A 21,538-nucleotide genomic window follows, 5' to 3' on the forward strand; every position below is an offset into this window, starting at 1 on the left:
ACGCTCAGAAACCTAGTCGGGAGCGCGCACAATGTTCTCGCACACCTTGTGGGATGTACCGTAGCGCTGAGGTGCTTCTTGTATAATGTATGAGAATCGGTTGTAAAGACAGACGTGCAAGGTTGGGTCATGTGCTTAAGCTCATGAAGTTGATTTGTGCCAAGATAACCTGTCCAAACTTTCACACTTACTTTATAAGAAGTCTACAGCACTATCAATATGCCGGCTGCTTTTAACTGCACAAAACAAAACCATTCGAACGATGCAAAGAATGTTAACATCATTTTATCATTCAAGTGTTCAGATTGGTAACCTCTAGATGCGGAGTAAGTTGAGAAGTTGTTTGCGTAATTAACAAAGCTACGTAATTAAATTTTCAGTAAGGGTTTTTACGTGGTTAAAGAAAATGAGCAGTTTGGAGCCCGTCCTCGAGATTAAGCAGCCAAACGAACAAATTTCGACTAAATATGCTTCTGTAAGAGCAATGCGAACAAAAATTTTCCAAGTAAACACTCTTGGAAGACGTAACTGACGCAGAAAAAGAACATCTGTGAAGTCAAAGAAAGAACAGCACTTCACGACGGGACACACACAGGGGGAACCACACACAAACTGCGCTAACATTAAGTGCTGTTCTTAATGTGATAATGAAGCAGCTAGCCCGTCAGTCTTTCCTTCCAAACCTGTAATGTCAACCTGAACACATCTAGCCTTTTGTGGTGCTGTCATCAATAGTATGGCCCCGTGAACATGTTCCCCATGGTCACATAGTTGCGTTCCATTTTTATTCACGCTGCTTTCTCGAAGGCAAGCATTTTAAAGTTTTAGTGTCAATACGGCAGTGAACGTGTGCCGCCGAAAGCTTGCTTGGTCGCAAAAGCGATGCATGACGGAATGATGGTGCAGATTTAGCGTGTCGTCGGCATCAAGACAGTGCACTGCCGCCGAGCGAAGGAAGATAACGAAAGGGAACAGCTTGGTAGCTGCTCAGGAAGCCGTGCCGATGGTGGCGGTGCCATCATGACAAAATCTGAGGCGGCGATATTGACGGCTGAGGCGATTTTTTTTCTTTTATTCTTTTATTACTTTTTTTACAACGAAGTCGTTAAGAGTATGCTTTAACTCGGGCCCAATTCCGACGTGGCCTATTCACATAAATGTAAAACGCCGAAACGATTTTCTGAGATAACCCCTGGGTCGATTTTAATAAATTTTGCTGGATTCGGCAGAGAAAGGTAAATTCTAGTGACTATTAGAAGCGCAAATTTCTATTTAGGGCTTGAATTCTGGTAAAAGATTTTCAAAAATTCAAAAGTGCGAAAAATACAGAAGCACGAAGTTTACAAATTAATAACTCCGCATCAAGAACTGATATCGCGGTTATGTAAACAGAATCCTTTAGACAATTCAAAGCGGACAAATCCAATATGCCGATTTATATCTTATGTGAAGTCGTTACGTTGTGAACAAGGGTTGTGGAAAAGCTGCATTTCCACATTACTAAATTTTTTTAGATTCGTGCGTATTATATCAATTTTGTCCGCTTTAGATGTGCTGTTAGATGCAATGTACACAATTGTGATATCAGTTTTGATTGCCGAAAGACAGAGTTGTAAAGTTGGTTTCGTTTTCTGAAAATTTTTGATTTTTGCCAATTTTGAATAAACAAATGATGACCCAAATAAAAGATTTTAAACCAACAGTCACTAGATTTTAAGTATTTCTTTCAAGTGCAACAAACCTTGTAAAATTTGATGCAGTGGTTGTGGAGAAAAACGAGTTCTCCTTTTACATGTATTTATACAGGACCACCAGAGCTAAAGGTTCCTCTTAAGGGCTACTTTCCCCACTATCGCGTCCGCGTATAGAGCAAAATCCCGAAGATAGCATAATACCGGCCTGACCCGCAGCAGAGGTGCAGCAAACGTTCAGCTCTCCCCATACGTGGGCTGATCCCGAATGTAACGCCATGCCAGGCCGACCAGCGGCGGAGGTGAAGCAGGCATTAAGCACTCCCCATACGTGGGCCGATCCCGAAGACAGTGCAACGCGGTGCCGACATACGGCGGAGGTGCAGTTCGCCATTAAGGGGCCCACATACACAGCTTTGCGGGTCGTATTTCTTCAGAGAGTGGGAGGGCACTGAGATTTTTTACTTATCAAACATCAGGTCATCGACGGCGAAACTAGGGACACCAAAGCCGTCCTCGGGCTCCACCTAGAAAGCGCCTTCGACAAAGTTACGCACTCTGCCATCCTCGCGCAGGTATCGCATCTAAACCTAGGCGAGAGGTCGTACGAATATTTCAAAGGCATCCTCACCGGCAGATGGCGGAGCTCAGACTCGGCGACCTGAAGACGGACGAGAAGACATTAGGGAGCCAGGGCACTTCCCAAGGTTCCGTCATCTCACCCATGCTATTTATTCTTGCTATGATTCAAGTTGCCAAAAGACTACGCCAGCTTGAAGGACTGAAGCACACGATATACGCGGACGACATTACGCTGTGGGTGGACGGGGGCAGTGATGCCCGCACAAAATCCACGCCACAGACGGCAGTCGACACGATCGAAGAAAGCTTGGAAGGTACGGGACTGCATTGCTCCCCAAGTAAGTTGGAGCTCCTGCTTTACCAACCGATCAAAACGCACAGAATCAAGAAGCAAAGGAAACACGAAAAGATCAAGATCCGCACCAGGGATGGTAACACAATACCGACGGTCAGCAAGATCCGAGTCCTGGGCATGACGATCGAAGTGCTCGGCAGGAACGGAGACACCATCACCCTCAGCATGGGTGAGGCGTCCAATGCCAGCAGACTGCTCAAGCGCGTTACCACCAAGAAGGGAGTCATGAAGGAGGAAAACTTCATCAGGCTTATACACTCCTTCGTACTCTGCCAGTGTACGTGGCAGCCTTCCACAAGTGGGTGAAAAGACATCCTAATCCGGAGGGCTTACAAGACACCCCTCGGTCTACTTGAAACTACCAACATGAAACGTCTCCTCCAGCTGGGCATACACAACACGCTCGACGAGGTCATCGAAGCGCAAAGAGCCGCTCAGTTGGAAAGATTGTCATCAACAAAGGCCGGCAGAAAGATCCTGTGCAGTCTAGGCATCGGTTATCATGAACAGCAGGGACCAAAATGCCCCGTCCCCGACCACATACGATGAAACGCGCAGGTTGACCCCTTGCCGAAGAGCATGCATCCGGAATTCAACGAAGGCAGAAGACGCGCTATAGCCAAGGCACTAACGAACCTGCACGCGGAAGACACCGGTGCCAGATACGTGGATGCAGCCGAATATGCCGGCCGCAAGTGCTTCGCGATCGCGGTGGTCGACTCCGTGCGGGCGACTGCCAGCACATCGAGCAAGCAAGTGGAGGAAGCAGAAGAAATAGCCATCGCCCTGGCCATCGTAACCCGAGAATGCCACATGATCCTCAGCGACTCCAGACAGGCGGTGAGGAACTACGCCAAAGGAAGAATTGCCCCAACGTCGGCACGTGTCCTGCTCCGACAGGCATACCGCGACAAGAGGACTCGAATCAAGTGGTTCCCGGAGCACGCAGGACAAGCGTCGGAGAAGCATGCCCATCGCAACGAAACGGCACATGCCCGAGCGCGAGGATTAACCGACCGCCCCCAAGGCAATGGCTGCCCGCTGTGTTTCAGCGCCAAAGACCGGATGACCACCTATAACGAACTGACCAAGGCTTTCGGCTGCCCCGTAGACTTCTCCCGCCGCCCTGCAAAGGGCTCAGCAGGTCGCAGGCCGTGCTGTTCAGGTAACTACAAACGAGAACACTTCCAAGCCCGGCGCTATTGCATAGGATGTAACCAGAATCGCACCACCATGACAAGTGCAGAGCGTGCTGCAGGGAGAAGGCCACATTCGAGCACATGCTATGGGATTGCTCCAAACATCCAAGCCAAGCTAACTCAGGACATATACCGCCGCAGCTTGAGGAAGCAACGTGGAGCGAAGACCAAGAAATACAACTACAGGCCGTCGAGCAGGTCATCGAGGCGATGGCTAGGCAGGAGCCTGGTGAGCCGGCAACGGCGAGCGGGGATCCTCGCAGAGCACCCGCTGTAAGAGTCGGCAGTCGTAGCCGTAGGGAGGACCTTGTGGCGACAGGACTAGGCGAGCAGGATTTATTTACATATTAACATTTTAAGGAAGATACATTGGCAGTTTAGCGCGACTCCCATATGGAGCCCGCAAGACTATCATACAGCAAACAGCTTACGAGCACAAAGCTCACTAGTACATTTCTAGCATGACAACGAGCACTCAGCTCTCGACGACGAGCACGCTCTAGCAGCCGGTAAACGCTGCTTATAAGCTCTCCGCTCGACGTCATAGTTCGATGTCCCCGTGGACCAGCCCTTCTGGCGGAGGGCTCACAAACACGTGCCGCACACACGCACAGGGGAAAAGGGTCCGGAGCCGACGTCAGAGGGCTTCGTAGAACTCTGCTTTGTCTCGGGTGGCGCAGCCGAGTACCACATTCCTGAGTTGACCGCGCGCCACGTGGCTGCCGGTCATCCGCAGTTCTCTGAAGTGCGCCCTGTCTGGTGGGATTGGAACAGGTGCTGCGGGCTGAAAGCTGGCACGTTGCCACCCCGTACGGCCATTCCTCACACCACCACGATGACGACGTAGGTCACGTCCGAAGCGCGCCTTCGCGCTTTACTGCAGGCTCAATAAACGTTTTCCCAATCTAATCCAATTACTTATCCGCGTTTGTCCTGCATGCGTGTGCAATAGAAACAAGAAGCAGGTATGCATAGAAAATCTGAGGTGGCGCCGGCGGGTCGTAGCGCAGAAGTTAGCATGCCCAGCCCCTCCAGGTACTTACATCTGCATTGACATGGGTTCGTGGTAGTGATAGCGACCACAGCTCTACTTTTTCTGCGCGCGATAGCCATTGTGGCAGCACGCGCAGAACTGGCAGAACTTTCGAAGTTAATCAACAAGCGTAAGACAGCTGACATATGGAAATATAATATGGATAGAATTGAACATGCTCTCAGGAACGGAAGAAGCCTAAAAACAGTAAAGAAACTAGGAATTGGCAAGAATCAGATGTATGCGTTAAGAGACAAAGCCGGCAATATCATTACTAATATGGATGAGATAGTTCAAGTGGCTGAGGAGTTCTATAGAGATTTATACAGTACCAGTGGCACCCACGACGATAATGGAAGAGAAAATAGTCTAGACGAATTCGAAATCCCAAAGGTAATGCCGGAAGAAGTAAAGAAAGCCTTGGGAGATATGCAAAGGGGGAAGGCAGCTGGGGAGGACCAGGTAACAGCAGATTTGTTAAAGGATGGTGGACAGATTGTTCTAGAGAAACTGGCCACCCTGTATACGCAATGCCTCATGACCTCGAGCGTACCGGAATCTTGGAAGAACGCTAACATAATCCTAATCCATAAGAAAGCGGACGCCAAAGACTTGAAAAATTATAGACCGATCAGCTTACTGTCCGTTGCGTACAAACTATTTACTAAGGTAATTGCATATAGAATCAGGAGCACCTTAGACTTCTGTCAAGAAAGGACCAGGCAGGATTCCGTAAAGGCCACTCAACAATAGATCATATTCACACTATCAATCAGGTGATAGAGAAATGTGCGGAATATAATCAACCCTTATATATAGCTTTCATTGATTACGAGAAAGCGTTTGATTCTGTCGAAACCTCAGCAGTCATGGAGGCATTACGGAATCAGGGTGTAGACGAGCCGTATGTAAAAATACTGAAAGATATCTATAGCGGCTCCACAGCCACCATAGCCCTCCATAAAGCAAGCAACAAAATCCCAATAAAGAAAGGCGTCAGGCAGGGAGATACGATATCTCCAATGCTATTCACAGCGTGTTTACAGGAGGTATTCAGAGACCTGGATTGGGAAGAATTGGGGATAAAGGTTAATGGAGAATACCTTAGTAACTTGCGATTCGCTGATGATATTGCCTTGCATAGTAACTCAGGGGACCAATTGCAATGCATGCTCACTGACCTGGAGAGGCAAAGCAGAAGAGTGGGTCTAAAAATTAATTTGCAGAAAACTAAAGTAATGCTTAACAGTCTCGGAAGAGAACAGCAATATACAATAGGCCGCGAGGCACTGGAAGTCGTAAGGGAATACATCTACTTAGGGCAGGTAGTGACGGCGGATCCGGATCATGAGACGGAAATAATCAGAAGAATAAGAATGGGCTGGGGTGCATTTGGCAGGCATTCTCAGATCATGAACAGCAGGTTGCCATTATCCCTCAAGAGAAAAGTATATAATAGCTGTGTCTTACCAGTACTCACCTACGGGGCAGAAACCTGGAGGCTTACGAAAAGGGTTCTACTCAAATTGAGGACGACGCAACGAGCTATGGAAAGAAGAATGATAGGTGTAACGTTAAGGATAAGAAAAGAGCAGATTGGGTGAGGGAACAAACGCGAGTTAATGACATCTTATTTGAAATCAAGAAAAAGAAATGGGCATGGGCAGGACATGTATTGAGGAGGGAAGATAACCGATGGTCATTAAGAGGAAGCTTTAGCTCGGGCCCAACTCCGACGCGGCCTATTCAAATACATGTAAAACGCAAAAACGTTTTTATGAGATAACCCCTGGACCGATTTTGATGAAATTTGTTGCATTTGAAAGAAAAAGTTTAATTCTAGTGACTGTTGGAAGCGGAATTTCGATTTAAGGCTTGAATTTGTTTTAAACGATTTTCAAATATTTGACCGTTTGAAAAAAATAGAAGCACGAAGTTTACAAATTCATAGATCTGCATAAAGAATTTATATCGTGGTTCTGTAAACGGCATCCATTAGATCATTCAAAGCGGACAAATTCAACATGTCATTTTCTATCTTACGTGAATTTGTTGCGTTGGTTAAAACGGTTTTGCAAAAGTTGTATTTCCCTATGAATACATTTTTCATATTCATGTGCAACATATCGATTTTGTTCGCTTTGGATGTACTACTAGATGCCATTCACAGAATTGTATTATCATTTTTAGTGGTTGAGTTACGGAGTTGTAAACTTGATAGTTTCGTTTTTTGAAAAGTTTCGATTTTCGCCAATTTTTAATAAAAAATTGACGACCTAACTCGAAAATTCGAAACCAACAGTCACTAGATTTTATGTTTTTCTTTTAAATGCAACAAACCTCGTCAAATTTGGTGCAGTGGTTGCCGAAAAAAACGAATTCTCCTTTTACATGTATTTAGATAGGAGCACTCGAGCTAAAGCTTCCTCTTAAGGGTTACGGACTGGATACCAAGGGAAGGGAAGCGTAGCAGGGGGCGGCAGAAAGTTAGGTGGGCGGATGAGATTAAGAAGTTTGCAGGCACGGCATGGCCACAATTAGTACATGACCGGGGTTGTTGGAGAAGTATGGGTGATACCTTTGCCCTGCAGTGGGCGTAACCAGGCTGATGATGATTATGATGAGCCATTGTGAAACTAAGGATGTAGTTGGCATGCCCAGCCGTAACTGCTGCAAATTGCAGCAGTTACGAGTGGTGGAACCCCGCTGGGGCTGATAGTGAAGAAAGCTTCCTTTCTCTGCGCACTCTCGCGATGGTGAAGCTAAAATGAGGAGGAGGCCACCATAACAGAATGGATGGACCACCTGCGGATAGGACGAAGCACACCAAGTTTTTAGCACTTGGCCTGGAGTCAAGCGCTACAATGGCTAGTATGGCCTCACGGAGATGATAGACCGAACTGCTTCGCACTGCTAACACTGGACTGATACTAAGAAAATACTCCGTTCGCAGACACCACGCTACACTGAAATTAGCAAAACAAAATCAGTTTATAAACTGACAGTGTCAATTATCTGGTGTCCTTATTGTGCGTGTGAATGGCATAAAGGTCCTCGCAATGAAATGGTAGTATCTTTGTTTTTGCTGCAGTTGCACACAAACAAACTTCGTTGAAGTGATCGGACAGCAATCTACCAGCAGGGAAGACCAACCCGCAAATTAAAAATAATTGCTGGTTTCAGATCTTCCAATGTACTTTGCGCTCAGCTACTATCTGTAATATTTTTTTTTCTTTTTGTGCTCTTATGAAGAGGAAAACTCCACATTTCTACAATATCAACAACAGTACACAAAATAGACTGGCTTTGAAGCTGTGACCACGCACCGCACTTTTCTACATTCAGCACATGTAGTATTGCGGCAACGCGTTTGAGCAAAATGATTAGGTTTTCGGTGAAAGCGCTGTGACAGGCGGGAAGAAATCGTTGTCATGCCCGGTCTAAATAATACCATCTGAAATCTTATTTACCTAACATATTTCTTGAGAAATCACTATAACCCTTTATACGTTTGCTTCGTATGAGTTATGTACTAGCTTGCCTCGTCAATCTCAAAAATGTATTGTCTTTGTGGGAAAGGCTTTCGTGAAAAACGGCCCAACATAACAGTAAAACATCCAGCATGGTTTCTATCCAGATGATTGACGAAATTCTGCACTGAGAACGTGTCGACTAGCGTGCGATTGAAAGTTTAATTATGATCGTTGTAAGCTTGTGTTGCGTCTAGCACGAGCGAGTAGTGTTAGCGATGTCATTGGTGTGAAAATGGTCAGCTCGGTCTGCGATTTGTTTTTGTGGATCTCCACATTGAACGTCGCAGTCGTCACGATGAGAGCACACCCATGACATCATTAGCTCAGTGGGCTGGGAAGGCTCGAGTGGTAGCTCACCTTGAGGGATATAGGTAACAAGTATTGACGTACGTACTTTGCGATGATGAAAAATATGCAGAAACACCACTGGTGTTGTCTAACTATTCGTAAACAGGCCCCCAAATTTCAATTGGCCCACCCCAAACAATAAGTAGGCCCACCCCCAAATTTCAAGTTGGCACACCCTCAAATTTAAATTGGCCCACCCTCAAGTTTAAAGTCGGCCACGCCCTATTTTCTTTTTGCCCAGCCTTAAACCTCAAGTTGGCTTAAACCCGAATTTCAATTGGGCCACCCCTAATTTTCAAGTTGGTCCACAGACGAATTTCCATAAATCGTCCTCCAAATTTCGAGCCGACGCATCCCAAAATTTAGGTTGGCCCACCCCCATATCGCCCCCAAATTCAGATTGGCCGACCCCGAGATTGCTCCCACATTTAGGTAGGATCACCCCCAAATATAGATTGGCCCGCCTCCACGACACCACCAAATTTAGATTGGCCCACTCCAATACCACCCGAAAATCTAGGTTGGCCCATCCCCATATCAGCCCCAAACTAACGCTGGCGCAACCCTCGATCACCTCAAATTTAGGATCGCCCACTGCAAATCGCCCACCAACTAAGGTTAGTCCACCCATATTTTACCCTCCAATTCAGCTTGGCCCAGCCGCGCATCACCCCCATGGTTAGGTTAGCCCGACCCCATGTCAGCCCCAAATTTAGGTTGGCCCACCCCCATATCATCCCCAAATCCAGGTTCGCCCACCCCCATATCAGCCCCAAACTTAGCCTAGCCCAGCCCTCTATCACCTCAAATTTAGGATGGCCCACCGCAAATCACTCCCACATTTAGTTTAGCCCACCCCCGTATCACCCCCGATTCAGCTTCACCCAGCCCCATATCAGCCCCATGGTTAGGGTGGCCCACCCCCCATATTTCTCCCAAATTTAGGTTCTCCCACCCCCGTATCCTCCCCAAATCCAGGATGGCCCACCCCCCATATTCCCCCAAACTTAGGCTTACCCACCCCTATATCACCTCAAATTTAGGTTGAGTCACCCCCATATCAGCCTCACATTCAGCTTGGCTCACTACCATTTCACCCCAAATTTAGGTTGGGCCACTCCCATATCACTACCACATTCAACTTGACCAATCCCTGTATCACGGCCAAATTTGTGCTGACGCCACTTCCAATTTCAAGTTGGCCACCACACCCCCTTTTATAAAGACCTATGTATTCATATGGGAAATGAGTCAAGTTTTTTGGCGTTACAGACACGATTTCGCACGATTTTGCTACCAGATCACTGGGGCACTCACCAAAGAATGCTTCGCATTAAAAGCAACTGCACCGAACGAGTGACGCCATATGTTGATCCTAAATACTGACGGCTAGCCAAGCTAGCTTCTCTGTAGAGCGACCGGGGCAGACACAGCACGGGACATTTATTCAAATTGTTTTTTTACGGCCACACCTACGGATTCATACCACTTGGCTGTAGGGGACACATTACCAGTAGCTATTAATCCACAGGCTGCACATCTCCTATTTGGTGCATTTCTTAATTGGATGAATCTTTAGAAATAATTAACGTTCGGGCAGCGACTCAGCTTAGCAGACACTTTGTTCCGCACGAATGTTGCGTAGGAATGGCACTGGCCACCGGGTGGCATTGTGGCCCAGGTTGACCTCATTCGCTCGGAGTATTAAAGACATGGGAAAGTCGAAGAAAACGCACCTTCCAGAAGGACGCAATAAGAATGGCCATTTTGTTCTCCCAGGTGCCACGCTACAGAGCACGAAAGTTTTTTTTTTTTGCGTAGCACAAAGCTTTGCGCAAGCTTCTAGTTATGATGTCCAATGAATAAAACCTTCATAAATGCGATGACCTAACAAATGAACACGACATTGCTGTGTTTTAGGAAGGAAAAATAGAAAACATAATATTTCAAGAGAACGACTGGAAAACCAGAACCGAAAGCAAATCATGAGTTTTGTGTTTCTTCCATCTGGTGGGAGACTATAAAACTAAGTCCTATGCGGCTGTAAAAAAAAACTGCGCCGCTGAAAAACCAGAACCGAAAGCAAATGTTGGGTTTTGTGTTTCTGCCATCTAGTGAGAGACTACAAAACTAGGTCCTATGCGGAAAAAAAAGAAGACCGAAGCGAGAATCGAACCGCGGCCACCGCGAAGCGTGACTAAAGGTGCGCGCAATTCTACCGCTCGGCCACGGCTTCCAAGGGTTCGCGCAGGCGTACGAACGTCTTTTTATAGACACCACGTAAATTTTCACGACAGTGTTACAAAAAACGCTTTTGGGAACAGTGTTACGCCGTGTGTGGAGAGTCGAGCTAGGCATCAGTCGAAAGCTGAGTCTCCGGACTACATACGCTGCACTGCGTATTGTGATAGAAGCCGTAGTGTAATCACAGCCGCGGTTCTTGCCTCGAAAATGGAGTACAAATTTTCGTCGTTTCCATAGGCTTCCATTGCTAAATCTTTAACCGCTGTGGGAACAAAATTCTTACGTGCCATAGAGTGATCACTGCACTTGGCTCGTGTGGATTGTCTTCCAGAACACGTCTGTCACCTGCGTTTTTTGATAATCGACCTGCAGCTTTTGTTATTCGCGAAAAACCCGCTCGTTCCATTGAAAACGCGCTAGCTTCGTGCCGGGGCCGCTTGGGGCGCTAGTTGGTACGTGTCCAGAAAAGCTGGATATGTACGTCTTTGTTAGTCGAGTATTCTTTGCTTTCCTCAGAGTTGCGTCGCGCTTCGCTCTTGATTTGAATTGTACAATGATGTTTGATCGGTCAGGGTCTCGCGTAGACATCCGATGACATGATTCTATGTCTGTTTCCTTAATTGGCTCATCAATGGCACTTCCAATCATTGATAGGATATGTAGTACACTTTCATTTTTTTGTCTAGCAATGCCCTGAATTTGTCGGTTGACATTTCATGAGTACTGCTCAGCAAGTACAAGTCTCTTTTCCAAATCAGCACTTCTACTCTCCAAGGCTGTACACTTTGTTCGAAGTAAGTCATCTAGTTTTTCTTGTTCGGCATTTGCCAAGACTGCAGCACGTAACATTATTTTGCTTATTTTGCTAACATTAAGTTTCTTGACTGTTTGATGAGCACATTCAATGCTGCTAGTCATATTCCGCTGCTGAGTTCGCAGCTCTCGTATTTCAGTACAAAGGTCGCGTTCTATCATGTCTTTATACTTTACTAGCTCTTGCTTTTATTCCACGCATAGTTCTTCCTTAAGCTTTAAAGGTTCCTATGCCATGGTTCAAAAAACGACACACGTTTGTACTTCTGTTACAAAAAATCACAACTTCACAACTTGGCAGCGACGACGACAAAGCAAGAAAAAAAAGAAAACGAAAAAGTACAGTTTTGCTCAAACACTAACCTGCAGCAAAAGGGGCAACAAGGATTAGGCCATATCGAAATCTCGTCGTCGCCACTGCCAAGTGAAACAAGCCGTAGTCGACGTCCAGGACCTTTTATGGATGCCTCCAATAGCCCATGATGCTGCAGTGTCGCTGGAACAGCCGGAGCAGCTGACAGTAGGCCCTCCTGGTCGCAGTTTGGCTCGGCTAGTCGAACGCGTAGGCACGTGCCATGATCTGCGCTGATTTCGGTGCAAAGCACAGCCGCGCACAAGCAGCGATCTGCAGCAAAAGGGCAACAAAGACTAGGCGATATCGAAGTGTCGTCGTCGCCACTGCCACTACTGAGATATCGTACTGAAGAAGGTTTAAGCTCTCTAATTTATCTGAATTTTGGAGCGTAGATGGTACCATACGTTCAGTTACCTTGCTTTAGGCTCAGCTTCAGTGTGGCCAGGTTTTTGAGCACCTTTATTATAGACTAGGTGCAATATTATTTGTTTTGACGAGAAAATGTATTCAATAATACCAGTAATACAAGTATAGCGTATTTATTGCTAATTAAGTACGAACTGGTAATCCCTCTTGCAATGAAGAGTGCTATTAAGTTTTTTTATGAATGGTTGCTTCCTTGTCTTACTGTTGTGTGAAAATATTGTCCTAATCATCGCCGTGCTTTTCTGTATATATCAATGTGACGCAAAGTATGACAACAGGCAGATTGTCTGCGCTTGTAAGCGCTATAGAAATATGCTCCCTCATTCGGCATTTAGTTCAAATAATGAGAGAAAGATAGGCTACTTCCTGTTCATGCAGATGCATGTAGCCAGTTTAAATACTGTGGGACCTTACTTCTCAAACTGTCCATGAAATACGTGTACTGTACTCAACCTTTTTTCTGTATATGCAACAAATGTGTCGCCGTCATAACATACGTGATAATCAAGTTCCGTGTGACCAGCCCGAGATGGTTACTTTTCGCATTGGTTTGGATCTTCTGGAATCTATGTTCGCTCATTATGTACAAATTTCAGTTGTGAATGAAAATTGCTTCTGCGGATTGATGCTTTCGCACTGCGTGGAGGTTAGTCTTTTTCCAGTACGTAATGTGTGAATAAAAAGAAAAACGTTTAACTTTGTTTTCCGTTCAACGGCTGACTGAGAAATCGGTCCGCTTTAGTTGATGCACTTCACAACAAATCAACAAAATTAATGATTGATGGTACCAGGAAAATTTCTTTATACTACCCCCACTATATCTGTGGACTAGTTGTGCTGTAGCTCCAAGCTTAACCAGAAGTTCGGAATTTCAAAGCGTCTACTTTCACCAAATGACGAAATGTAATATATTACTTGCGAATATTGCTAGTTAGTGACGGTTTGCTTTTTAAATCATTTTCATTATAATTGTTTGGCACTGCTGTGTCCGAGCGCTGTTCCAGTGCTTTAAAGAATGTATAGAAGAGGGAGTGCCATCAAAGTAGGTGGAATGCGTGCAACGTGCTGAGGGGGTAGCTGGAAAGAGTGGCACCTAACTTGAGGCCGCCACGCGAAAAAAGCAGGAGCGCAGGGGTCAATGTTCCTTGCCAAGTCCGAATAACGCGGAACAGGACAAAAGGAAGCAGGGAGAGGTAGGAGAGAGTGAAAGGGTGATTATCGCCAGTGACTCAAACCTAGCTGGGTGCTCAAAAGCAATTGTAGAGGGGGTGAAAGGCGATAAAAGAGTGGCGGTAGGGACATTTCCAGGGCCACTGGGGTCTGTCATGGAGAGAGCAAAAGCAAAGCTCGCGGAAAATGCCCACGTGCGCTACCTTGTCATAGTAGGAGGTGGGCTAAATGACGTCCTAAACAGGAAAGGGACAGGACTAGCCCAGCGCTTGGCGAAGGGGTAGACGACTTGCGCGAGCTGTGTGCCTGTGAGAGGTGCCTGTACGTGACAGTCACGTACAAACAGCCGTAGTGGCTGCTAATGAGGCGATATGGAAAATGAGCCGAGAGAAAGGTTTCGAAGTTATCGAAGTAAACAGGGAAGTAAGAAGGCGTGGTGGCTTTGAACGATACGGGTTCCATTTCAATTTCAGTCTTGGACGAGAAATGGGCTATTGCTTATTTAAGGGGCCCACGGGCGGTCAGGAGGCCAGAGTAGGTAGTAATGAAGACGGTTCCCTAGGGAACTTCAGGATAGCATCGCCACCAATAACAGAAACGGGAGCAAAACAAGAAAGAGCGCTCGGCATGCAATAGGCTACGTCAATATGCAGGGCGGCAGAAGAAAGGAAAAGTGGGCAGAGATTGAGGAGCAGTTAAATAGAGAACAAATGGGGGTGTATGCGGTTGCATAAACGCACCTTAGAGATTCGGAAGAGCCGCCAGTGATTGAGAATTATGTTTGGGAAGGGTGCAACAGAACTAAGTCGGAAAGAAAGGGAGGGGGAGTTGGAATGCTCATCCTTCAGGGAGCCAAATGGAAAAGAGTAAATTCAAAATGTCAAGAGCATGCATCTTTGGTTATAAGGTACAATGAGTGAGAAAAAGCTTGGCTGGGCGTAACGTATTTGTGGACCGGAAATAATTGCAGAGAGAAGAATGAAGAGTTAGTAGAATGCATAAGCGCTAATATTAAGAGTTTCGGGAATGGTGCTGAAACTATCCTATTAGGTGACATGAATGCCCACATACAGGATTTAGATGGCTATACCCACAACAACGGGAAGTCAATGGTAGACCTTTGTGAGCAACATAACCTCGTTATCGTGAATACAGGGCCTAAATGTGAAGGGCAGATCACGTGGGAAGTGGGAAACCGGCAATCAACCATTGATTACTGTCTGATGACAGAAGGAATTCACGATAAGTTGAGAGAAATTGTCATTGACGAGGAAGGGTATAGCAGCAGAGGGAGTGAGCATAAATGCATCATATTGAAAATGGGATATGTAGTTGGAAAAGAGAGCAAGGAGGGCAAAATGGCCAGTCCAAACTTGAACGCTGAACAAATAACAAATATAATCACAGGAGTCGATGAAGAACTTTGCAAATGGCCAAGTAAAAATTGGGAATATAGTGAGCTTATAAGTGTAATAACGACAGAAATACGGAAAGAAAAACAGCATATTCGTTGGAAAGGAAAAAAGAAACCGAAAAGCTGGTGGAACAGGGAGATACCAGAAGCGATCACCGAGCCACAGAAAGCATTCCGGGAGCACAGGCCGTACAAGAAGGCGCAGTTGCCGCAGGATAAAGTGGCCAGTAAATGGGAAATATACCGGGAGAAAGAATCAATGGTTGAAATACTGGTTCAAGCAAAGATAAAAGGGGAAAGTTGGTTATCAGAAATACGTGAGAAAAAGAAGGCCGCACCCAGAATATTTTGGAACCACATAAAATTATTAGGCAAGAAGTCAACATTAATGCAAAAACATATCCTAGACCAAGATGGAAACAAACTGGAAGGGAAAACAGCATTAAATTACATCCGAAATATAACTGCCGAATCTTTCCAATGCAATGGCGAGGTTGTATTTGAAGGGAAAAAGAGCATGAAGGAGAACCAGAGGGAAAACGAGGTGGTGCTCACAAATTTCAACTGGAAGGAAGCGGAAGAGAAAATTCCTAAGCGCACAGCCACAGGGCTAGACGAGGTTCACGTTAGGCTGATGAATGAACTAGGACCAAAAAGTAACGAAGCTCTTTTGAAAGCAGTCGAAAAAACTTTAAAAGATAGAAAAATACCAGACGGTGGGCGACAAAGTAGAACAAATTTAATTTAAAAGTTAAGGAGGAGGAAGATAGAACTCACTCGTATGCACCATTGACCATTACATCGGTAATATACAGGCTAGCAATGCAGGCAACCGAATTAAAGCTGCAAGCATGGGCAGAGAATAATGGAATTGTGGGAGAACTTCAGAATGGCTTCAGAATAGGTAGGCGTTTGGATGATAACTTATTTGTTCTTACTCAGTGTATTGAAATATCAAGAGTAGAAAGCATGCAATTATATGTGGCCTTTTTAGACATTACAAGAGCGTATGACAACGTAGACCGCAACATTTTGTGGGATATTCTGGAAGGGGAAGGCTTAGGCGACGATTGTCTACAGCTTTTCAGAGAGATTCACCTTGAAAATACCATTTGCGTTGAATGGGAAAGGATGAGGAGCGAGGAGAAAGTTGACATCAACAAAGGACTGAGTAAGGGGTGCCCTTTATCCCCACTGCTGTTTATGATCTACATGGTGAGGATGGAGAGGGTTAAAAGGAAGAAATATCGGGTTTAATCCCTCATACAAACAGGCGGGTACTGTATTAGAGCAGTAGCTTCCAGTTTTATTTTATGCGGACGTCGTTGTGTTGCTAGCTAACAAACAGAGTGATTTGCAGCGTCTGGCAAATATCTGTGGAGAGCAAGGCGAGAATTTCGGTGTGAAATTTAGCGTTAGAAAAACCGGTGTTATGGTATTCAATGAAAACAGTGCACAGACAGTGGCAATACAGGGGCAGGAAATACCTCGGGTAAAAGAATATAAATACATTGGTATATGGATAAACGAAGGTTATAGATGTATGGAAACACAGGAAAAAACAATAACAGTAAAGGGGAAAAGAAATGCAGCCATAATGAAGCACAGGGCGCTATGGGGATACAATAGGTACAAGGTGCTCCGGGATATGCGGAAAGGTGCAATGGTTCCAGGAATTACTTTTGGAAAGGCGGTTGTTTCCTTGAAATCAGGGGTACAATCAGGACTCGATGGGAACCAAAGGTCAGCGGGCGCCTCGAATTGGGCTCTCACTGGAAGACTACAAATGAAGATGTGCAGGGTGATGTGGGCTTGACTAGTTTTGAAGTGAGGGAAGGTCACAGTTAAATTGATTATGAAGACTGACTGAGGAATATGGAAGAAAGTAAATGGGCTGGCAGAGTGTTGAGGTATTTGTACAAGAAAAACATTGATTCACACTGGAGGAAAAGAACTAGGAAGCTTACCAGCAAGTATGCGGCCTGTAGGGTGAGCAACACAGCAACAAAGAACGTCAAGCGCAAAGTCAGAGAGGCTGAAATAATCTCATGGATGGCGGCAATGGAAAATAAACCTGCCATGAGTAACTACTTAAGAGGAAAAATGAAATCAGGAAAGAAACAATTGATGATAACTCAAAGGGAAGCTCATTACTTTTGGCAGCAAGACCAGGATGCCTTAGAACACGCACCTCTAAAGCGAGATATAAGAAGGAAGAAACATGTGCTTGCTGCGGTAAAGCTGTTGAAACGATGAAGAATGTTTTATTAGAATGTGAAGATATCTGCCCAGTGGTTGAAATAGGCACCACTGGCCTCCTTCAAGCTCTTGGGTTCAGCGAGAGCAAGGGGAAAGTAAACATGCCCGCAATAGAGATAGTAAGAGGCGATTGGAAGATTCATGGAAGAAAAGTAGGGAAACAACAAAAAACGAAGACGTACAAAAAGAAAGTTCACAATAGGGGGTCAGAAAACGTGCTTATGGGAATTCATCGTGCGCTTTTTTTTCTTTTTTTACCTCGATAGGACATTAAGATAGCAAGAGCTTGGTGACGCAACCCACCACACCGTTCCAAAGGGGATGCTCCTACCATCCATCTCTACGTCCATCCACTTCATCTTATTGGTGATGTTTCGCGCATAGATTCCCCGGTGTCAGGATACATGGTGTCATGATAAGTTCCTTAGGGATAACACTGCTTTTCAATAACATATGCACTTATGGAACCAGACGCATAAGCCGCATATATTATTTATATATCTTTATATTTATTTACACACATACTTCACAGGCTCCAACTAGAATATTGCGTGAGGGGGTAAGAAAAAACAGGATGTCGCCAAAGCAGGAGAACATAACAATAAATCGAACAACAGAAAAAAGACGCCGTTTAACATCAAGCCGACATGGAAAAGCAACAGCACTCTGGGTGATCAGAAATGCGCACGGCTTAACGAAACTCTTGGCAAAGAACTACAAACGTATGTATGCATATAGAGAGCAGGCAAGAAACAAGGATGACGACAGCTAAGTCACATGAGACAAATGAAACAACATGTACGCGTGAGACTGCGGAATAATTTTTTTATGTTTCTCTAAAAGACTCCCGGTTATTAATTTCAACAATGTGGCTTTGAAGTTTGTTCCAAGCTGCTATTGCCCGAGGTAATGCACATTTAATAAATGCGTTTGTGCGGCCTAACACACGTGGGAAACTGTGTGCGGTAAATAAGCGGCGAGATGCGTATTGTGTGCTGACTGTGAGTGATTTTTTGCAATAAGCAAAGCGCGGCCATATATGGCATGGCATGGGCATATATATATACAGATGTCATCTCAATGTCTAAAAAACATGAGGAAGGAAACAATTACATTCCACAGTGACAGGAATGCTTGCGTAAGTCGCGAGGGTGATAGTTTTCCCAGGCCGTGGCAGCTTCGTTTTGATGGAGGCAGAAAGAAAAAAGAATATTGCGCATGATAAAGGACGTGAGGTGGTTAACACTGCATTGAAACCATTCACCATAATATTCATGATGTCACCATTTCCGACCTATGAAGAAGGTGTTTGGAGTCTGGAGAGGCTAATTCAACGAGGATCAACTAGCTTGAGAGAATGGTGTGCTATAGTATATACAGGATGTTTCAGGGAACACTAAAAAATCTTTAAAAGTTGCCTGTGGCAGATATCACAATTCTCGTTCATTAGCTGGTCTACTCGTAGCGGCGGACAATATTTGAACAAAAAATTGAGATGCAAAATCGGCTGATTAATAAAAATTCACTAATTATGTTTCTAATTAAATTATGGCCCCTATTGCAATTTACAAACTATAGCCCTGTACTTCGCAAGGCGGATCCACTTGGAACCAATTTTAAAGATGACACCAGTTTCGAGATATAAATTCCGGAATTTTGCGGACAAATGCATTGGCGTCCCAGTTAATTTGTTAAGGAAACGTCGTTTCATGCACTGAAGCACACAAGTTACTGGAACGCCAATAATTGCATTTCTCCGCAAAGTTCGGGAATTTATATCTCGAAACCGGTGTCGTCCTGAGAATTCGTTCCAAGTGGATCCGCCTTGCGAAATCCACTGCTAGAATCTGTAAATTGCAATATGGGTCGTAAGATAATTGGCTAAAAAGTTAATTAGTGAATTTTCGTTAATCAGTCAATTTTGAATTTTAATTTCTGTGCAAGTAAGTTCCGCCGCTTCGAGTGGACCGGCTCAGAAACTAGAATTAAGCTATCTACCTTTAAAAAATTTTGAAAGTGTTCGCTGAAACACCCTATATATATATATATATATATATATATATATATATATATATATATATATATATATATATATATATATATATATATATTAGCGCACCATTCTCTCTACTAGTAGTTGATCCTTGTTGAATTTGCCTCTGCCGACTCGAAACACCCATATGTATATTTCCATCACTATAGAAATCAACTTAAACTGCCCATTCCAAGATGTGGGGCCTAAGTTCTTTGCAGTCGCAGCAAGAATGTATTGCAGTGAAAAAGAAAATTGGCGGTTTCTCAAAAGGTACTTTCTAACCAGAACATACACTATACATTATATTGCAAATGTATTCATTGCCTGTAATGTAACTTGCAGTCTTAATAATTCCAAATAGTTATGCTGATGAAGGTGTCTTCTGCGAGGAAGGGCAACTTGGTTTCCCTTCCCAACACAGGATAAACAAATGCAGAACTGTCGTTTGTTGTCGGTCCGTCGGTAAACAAGGAATGTTCAGAAATGGCAATCTTCCGTCCTTGCTTTCTTGCTTTCTTCCCTTTCCTAGTTTTATCTAGCTCTATATATTATACTCATATCAGAATGTTTAGTTAGTGGACTTAGCCGAAAAATTACGTTCCCATGGATGCTCTGGTGAGTATTATCATTTTCTGGAATGATGAAAACAGCGAAAGGCACTATCAACCGCCAAGGTGTAAAGTGTGCATCTGACCGCAGGGATTGTGCATTTCTACGACAATAAACCGATGTGCGACAGCAGCTTTGCAGGTTCGTCCGGGCCCTCGAATGATTTGTTTCTCACCAGATCGTTGTCATGAACTGCACTCCATTTGATGTAACCATGATAAGCCTCTTGAATACGATGTGTTTGGACTACGTTAAGGCAGACCTACTTTCATGGGGCAATCGGGAACTTCCATAACGACGACAACCCTGTGCTATAGTCAAGTAACGCTGGTTAATTTGCGGCCGCCACTGCGACTATTAGCCGCTCGCCTGCCACAACGCGCGCTTGTGTGTTTATGCTGATTCTCTCACAGAAATTAGACATGCCGACCAGCTGCTGCACCGCGCTATGCAAGCCATGTGGCTACGTGGACAGTTCCGTCCGTAACGTGCGCTGTAATTGCGCAGCATTCAATACGACGTTCAATGCATCGGTACCACATATACTTGTGTACTTGGCATTACGTGGCCAGATGGTCGTCTTCCCGCATTTCACTCTAATTGCGACGGTTAAATGCAGCGGATTTGTTTCGCCACTCACTAAGTATAACTTAAAGCGCGTGTACAGCTCTCACGTGGCTACAATCCATTTTGCGAGCTCATAAGCTGCAGCGGTCCGGACAGGCCGCCATTGGAATCTGAACCTGGCAACGTTTAACGTTAGAACGTTATCTAGAAAGGCGAGTCTAGCAGTGTTATTGGAGGAATTAGAGGGTAGTAAATGGGATATAATAGGGCTGAGTGAGGATAGGAGGACAAAAGAAGCATATACAGTGATAAAAAGCGGGCACGTCCTGTGCTACCGGGGCTTAGTGGAGAGACGAGAACTAGGAGTCGGACTCCTGATTAATAAGGCTATAGCTGGTAACATCCAGGAATTCTATAGCATTAACGAGAGAGTGGCAGGTCTTGCTGTGAAATTCAATAAGAGGTACAAAATGAAGGTTGTACAGGTCTACGCCCTTACATCCAGTCATGATGACCAGGAAGTCGAAACCTTCTATGAGGAAGTGGAATCGGCGATGGGTAAAGTCAAAACAAAATACACTATACTGATGGGCGGCTTCAATGCCAAGGTAGGCAAGAAGCAAGCTGGAGACAAGTCAGTGGGGGAATATGGCATAGGATCTAGGAATAGCAGGGGAGAATTATTAGTACAGTTTGCAGAACAGAATAATATGCTGATAATGAATACCTTCTTCCGCAAGCGGGATAGCCGAAAGTGGACGTGGAAGAGCCAGAATGCCGAGACTAGAAATGAAATAGACTTCATACTCTGCGCTAACCCTGGCATCATACAAGATCTGGACGTGCTCGGCAAGGTGCCCTGCAGTGACTATAGCATGGTAAGAACTCGAATTAGCCTAGATTGA

Source organism: Dermacentor variabilis, chromosome 1, assembly GCF_050947875.1.
Source record: "Dermacentor variabilis isolate Ectoservices chromosome 1, ASM5094787v1, whole genome shotgun sequence".
NCBI classification, from domain to species: domain Eukaryota; kingdom Metazoa; phylum Arthropoda; class Arachnida; order Ixodida; family Ixodidae; genus Dermacentor; species Dermacentor variabilis.